Below are 6,390 nucleotides of genomic sequence, written 5' to 3'. Positions count from 1 at the left end.
CTTCAGGTTGAATGCATTAATTGTATTTTGCTCTGGACAAAAGCGTCAGCTAAATAACCTGTAATGTAAAGTAATGTAATGAATTTAGTCATGTATTTAATTATTTATATTTGTATTGTAATATGCTATCCTTTACACTATTGTTCCCACTTTTCCCCTTAAATAATTTATTTATATTAATTTTATTATTATTATTATCATTATTATTATTATTACTTTATTTATTTTTATTTTATTTCATTATCAGTATTATTATACTTAAACTTTAATTATATTATATTAAAGGTCCTTATTTTCCTGTCAATCTACTGCTCCACACTCCAGTCAGCAGGTGTCGGTAATGCTCCTGAACGTTGCTCTGCCAACCGCCAAAACAGTCAAAAGAAGAAGAAGCAGATCTGACAGTAGTTCCTCCGGACCAGCAGGTGGCGGGATGCATCGTATAACCGCTACATTAGCACCATGACAAGATGAAGGGAAGAAGCAGAGCGTCGTTGTTCTCTGCTGGTTCTGATGGCGGAAAATAGCTTCATGTTAATGACATCGGGCTGGAAAGAAACCAAGACTTTCCGCTAACACCAAAGACCCAAATCAGCTTGTTGTGAAAGGTATTTATTAAGTGAGCTGTGCACTCAGCGTTGTTTAAATGCAACCAAACTGTTTGTAGCTCTCCTCTTGGTAGCGGCAGCTAGCTCGGTAATGAAAACACCTAAAATGGCTGGTATGTGAGGGTTTAACTGTGCAGTCTGGCCCTGTAATTACCGGTTTTAATCATTCGTCTCAGCAAATACGGCATAAATTGTATCGCCAGAGTGTGAACAGTTGTGTATTTGTGTGATACCATGCAGTTTGTTGATTCTAGAGATTGTACGTGTGCATTTAGCTGAATTAGCATGTTGTAATGTGTTTCGGGCTGCTGGTTCAGAAACAGTGGGGTTCACACAAAAGACAAATCAATATCGGTGTCCTAGCTTTAGCTTCTTTACTGCTGTCACTGCAGTGTTCACTGCTTCTCCTCCTCTGGGATTTAATTTAACTAGTTTCTCCACTGTCCTGGACAATGCTATGTTGACCATTAGTGTGCATGTAACTCCCTGCTGATGAAATGCCTTGTGCCACATCTTCTATCTGAACGTGTAAATGTACATGTCAGGTACGTTCTGTCACCTATGTGTTTATCCAGACATTATGCATTATCTGAATTAGATATACGGTAGATATTATTCTTCGTGTTATCAACTCTAACACTGTTGCTGATTTGCCAACCTGCATGCCATGTCTTTAATTTAGAGAAATATTTTCTTCCTTAACTTTGATTTACGGTAGGGCTGGGCGATATTGACCAAACGTCATATGATATCCCGATATATTTAGGCTGAATATCGACATACGATATATATTCCGATATTTATATTGCAAAGTGAGAGCAAATGTTCAGTCAAAGTCAAATATGACATGTCACAAGTAGTTTTATTGAAACTTTTTATTTAAGTGAACATAAATACTGTATAACAGGAGAACCTTTTTAAAAAAAAAAAATCAAAGCTCCATAAAGTGCACATTTAAATAAATAAATATCTTAAATAAAAATGGCCTATGAAATAAAATAGGCCAATCTGTTTCTGAAATAAATATATTTATATGAGAAAAGAATAACATACATTACAAAAGAACTAAATATGACAAACAAACAGCATTTTTATATAAAGCAGCCTGGATCAAGGATCACAGCACAAATTTGAACTATATCCATATATGCAATATGGTCTAATTCCATGTCACATTTCACAATATATCGATATATCTTTTATATTGCCCAGCCCTAATTTAGGGTATACTCCTTCTCAATCTATATGTGGTGAGATGATTAGAAACAAACATCTATGTCTGATATAGTTGCTCAGCGTGCAGGCTCAGCTCTTAACAGCAAATATTTCGTCTAATGTTGCTAAGCTCAATCTGTTAAATCGGTTAATTTTAACTTTCAATTTTCAATTTTTGAAATTAAAAACAGAACCTGTGAGATTTTGACTGTATGGCATTTAAACATAAGGTTTAAACTTTAAGTATTGTGACACCCTTAGTGCAAATCAACTTGTGTTTTGAATTATCTACAACAAGGCCTAGCAAAAGATAATAGTGTAGACTGATACCTGTTTGACATGAGTGACACTATTGCAATAATAAAATAATGTTAAAAGCAGCCTGATAGCTTTTGTAAAAGAAAACAAACAACCATTCAGCCCAAATTCAGCTGAGGTACAAGATACAGAAAATAAGAGTGGGTTGATGATGATGTATATAATGAATGTTTCCATCACATGGACTGTTTGTGACAAGAAACACATACATGTAATGTAAGCCTGTCGCCAGTGGAGTTGAGGGATTTTATTAGGCATTTTACAGCTTTCTTTGATAGTGCAGCAATAGAGTGAAAGGTTGGCAACAAAGGGGAAGTCGTGCATTAAAGGCCTCCGAGCCGGATTCGAACTCAAGCCGCCTGGTTGCGAGGACTTGTGCCACTGGGACACCCCGCAATATAATATTTTTGTGATTGAGGACAAGTTCCGAGTAAAGATTCCTTTAACTACCTTTTTTCTCAGACAAAAAACTACATAATATATTTTGAAATCAAAGAATCCTTTTTTATTTCTAAGGAAAGGTATAATTTAAGTAAACAATGCATATTTCCTTTTTTGATATATTTTTAATCATTTTTTTATTTTTATTTTCCAAAAAATCCCAAATCAAATGGGTGTAAATAAATTAAAACAAAAACTATTCTAACCATGTAATGGATATAAAAAATAATTAAATTAATATCAGCATATCATTGACAAAGTACAAAGCTGTTTATGTTAAGCTTGTTATCTTCTTGCCTTGATACAGCTAATGGCAGCTGAGGACATTAAACAAGGGAAGTCAAAAGTAGATTATATAGTCATATTTGTGTCATGGTTAAAACGTCTTTCCTAGTGGACATGCTTTCTTCTTTAGGTCTTGTAAAACATTAGGCCCTTTCATAGTGCGGTCCCGCAAATATCACGCTATATTGGCGGAAAGTAGGCCTGTCAGGATAATTACTATATTGACTTATCGTTCAATATATAAAATGGACTCGATAGCTTTTGTGGACTCCATGCATGTTTGTTTACATAAGCCATCAACACCAGTTGCGCCGCTTTTTCTCCCTACACTCAGTCTGCTCTCTGTGGGAAGGCGTGGCTCTCTCACACACACACACACACACACACACACACACACAGACGGTAGTAGGGATGTGCATTTCAGGCAAAAGTACTATTCGGTAAGCATGGGGTACTAATCGATGAATATTCGATAATAACAGTGCGGTGACTTCAATAATATTAATTTTGAGCATGTTTTACTGAACATACCAGAGAGACAGCATTGCTGACGTGAACATTTTTAACATGCACATCTTCATAATCCGAGCAATAGTTGAAGACTGCAGCCTATTCCATGTTTTTATTTAGAAAGATCAGCATGTCCCCATGTTTGGGATGAAGACGGGTGGAAAACACCGTCTCCTCTGTTTGTTTCTTCTTCTAAAGCTTGGCATCTAGCCCGCCACACTGTGTATCATCAAATGCTATGCTGCCCCCGTGCGGAAGGCACCAGTAATACAACTTTTTTTTTCCAGATATGATGAACTATTCGTTTTTTTTTTTTTAATGATTTAATTACTATTTGAAAATCGATGCCCATCCCAAGACACTAGCCAGCTGAAGCATAGTGAGTTACTCGAAGTTAAGTTTCCCGACAGCTGCACTTCAACTCCGAAAGTGTGGTGGAATACTACGGCTGACGTTGCTAACTGTGCACAGCGGCCACCGCTTATTGTAAACAACCGGCATGCTAACTGTGCACAGAGTGACCGGTGCTTGTGAACACATACTGCTGCAGCACATGCATACTGTACTGCTACAGAGCTAACTGTGCAGCTTATTAGCACTGTGCCACTGCACAGCACTGACTGCCCTGCCTCTGAGAGGAGCCACGCCACTCTTATAGTGGACGCATTATAATGCAGACTTTTGGTGCTTTTTTTAATTAATGCTACAAATGTTTGTCAGGCAATAGGACTTGCCAAAAAATCTCAAACAGCTGTTAATATATTATTTAGAATGTATAATAATATAATATCCCAGTGCAATTTCTGTTAACAGAGCCTTAGAGTCTATTTTATTTGTTTTGATTGTGGTTTATTTATATATGTTTTATTTATCTAGGATGTTTTACTTTTTTTTCATTTGAATTCCAATGTTATAATAATATGCTATACTAATATTCTTGAGATTTTAAAATTCATTGCTGTGGAAAAGGATGTACTCACGTTATACTATCGTTTATCGTTATAGTTTCCAACAGTCCCACCAATTTTCCTCCTCTGTCACTACCTCTGAAGGTGTAAAATTGGTGGGATCACTTGATCTTGGCATCCTGCTTCTGGCGCTTTCATAGTGCAGTTGAGATGTAGGCTTGTTACGATAACACATTTTTTAAGCCATAATATTTTCTCAGAAACTATCACAATAAACGATAGTATCGATGTTGTTTTAGGACCATTTTATACCATTGATATAATGAAATTAGCAAAATAATCCAACTACATCCTTTTCAACAGCAATTATTTTTTTTAAATCTCAAGAATATTAGAAACTGGAATTGAATTGTGGGAAATAAATATTAAAATATCCTAGATAAATAAAACATAAATATTAAACTACAATCAAAACAAATAAAATAGACTTTCAGGCTCAGTTAACAAAAAAATACACTGAGATAAATATTTGGAAATATATTGTTTTATATTATAAATAACATGCAAACAGCTGGAATTGCTGCTTAGGAAATGTAGGGTTTTTTTCCCCCGGCAATTCGTACTACCTGCTAGGGTTGTCACAATACTAAAATTTTCAGCTCGATACAGATACTCAGGAAAATATTCGATACTCGATACCATTTTCGATACCACCAGGATAAAAACAAAGACCCCAAAATTTAACAGAAATATTTTTATTAACAAGAAAAATGCAACATTTAAAAATTAACAGAACCACAGGTTAAATATTTATAATGAAAAACAGTTGTGCAAAAAGAAACTGCAACTATGATAACAAGCTTCAAGTCTGAGGTAGTGCAAAAAATAAATAAATACAATAAACAATAACAATGATAATATTTTTGGCTGTGTGTGTTGCTGTTTGTTTGCAGGTCGACTTTTCTCTGCTTCATTCTGGGACTTCAAGAGAGAAAATAACACTTTTCAGTCACCAACATTTATGTAAACGTATTAACTCTATGCTTATGTATACTGACACTGTGTCAATTAACGTAATATGGGCATACTATATATATTCATTTATTTATTTACATTGTTTATAATCATTAATGTGACGTCAGCCTTTAATTGCTAGCTGCGGCTAATGGCTAATAATAACACGGGCAACATTAATGCGAGCCACCGGCCACGATAACATCAGTAATAGGTCAGTTTGAAACGAAAGACACTAACCTGTCGAAATTCACTGTTAAGGCCAGAACCACAGGTTAAATATTTATAATAAAAACAGTTGTGCAAAAAGAAACTGCAACTATGATAACAAGCTTCAGATACTCGATACTTTTGAAAATGAGTATTGTATCCGGATACAACGTTTTAGTATCGGTACTTTTTTGAGTATCGATACTTTCGACAACCCTACTACCTGCCAAACATTTGCAGCGTTACTTTAGCACAACACAAAAAAGCACAAAACGTCTGCGTTACAACTACAACGCATCCACTTTTAGAGGGGTGCGGCTCCTTTAAGAGACAGGGCAGTCTGTGTGTGTGCATGTGTGTACGTGATGAGTGTGTGGTGTGGATGGGCAAGAAAGAGCGAGCGGGTGATTCTGGTGACGGTAATGCAGCAGGGGGCTCTTCATGTCCATTTAGTTCCTGGCTGAGTAAACTGGGCTGGATGGTCATGTTTTAAAAGAACTTTCAGGTTTGCTGTATTGCCAGTTTGCATTGCCAACGTTTCATACCGGCTGATTTGGCTGAAATCCGAAAATGTTCCCACACCACACCAGCTTTGGCACCAATTCCATTTATTCCACCAAACTTTCTGGAAATATGCAGTAGGGATGTGTATTTCAGGCAAAAGTATTATTTGATAATAACAGATTGTTTCTTCTTCTACAGCTTGCTTGTTCTTTTATTTTTCCAGATATGATAAACTATTCAAAATTTTATGATTTAATGACTATTCGAAAATCGATGCTGGCATGTGCGTGGGCTGAGTTACATGAGAGGGACAGAAGCAGCACGACTGGCGTAAACGTTGATGGCATATGTAAACAAACACACATGTAAACGATAAT

General features: G+C 36.0%; 1 protein-coding gene across 4 annotated transcripts in view; it reads left to right on the top strand.

The window, feature by feature from the left end:
• Positions 1–451: 451 nt before the first annotated feature.
• Positions 452–6,390, top strand: part of LOC131972838 (zinc finger protein 638-like) — a 31,137-nt gene continuing 25,198 nt past the window's right edge. For 3 of the 4 annotated variants that reach the window (XM_059334580.1, XM_059334607.1, XM_059334599.1), the window contains exon 1: positions 467–608. The gene's annotated coding sequence lies outside the window, so the exon portion shown is untranslated. Of the gene's footprint in view, positions 609–6,390 lie in introns of all 4 variants that reach the window. The other variant, XM_059334589.1, reaches the window with a different exon arrangement.

This window comes from Centropristis striata, chromosome 1, assembly GCF_030273125.1.
Source record: "Centropristis striata isolate RG_2023a ecotype Rhode Island chromosome 1, C.striata_1.0, whole genome shotgun sequence".
Lineage (NCBI taxonomy): Eukaryota > Metazoa > Chordata > Actinopteri > Perciformes > Serranidae > Centropristis > Centropristis striata.
The sequence above is the reverse complement of the archived record's forward strand: the minus strand, read 5'-3'. Positions and strand labels throughout refer to the sequence as shown.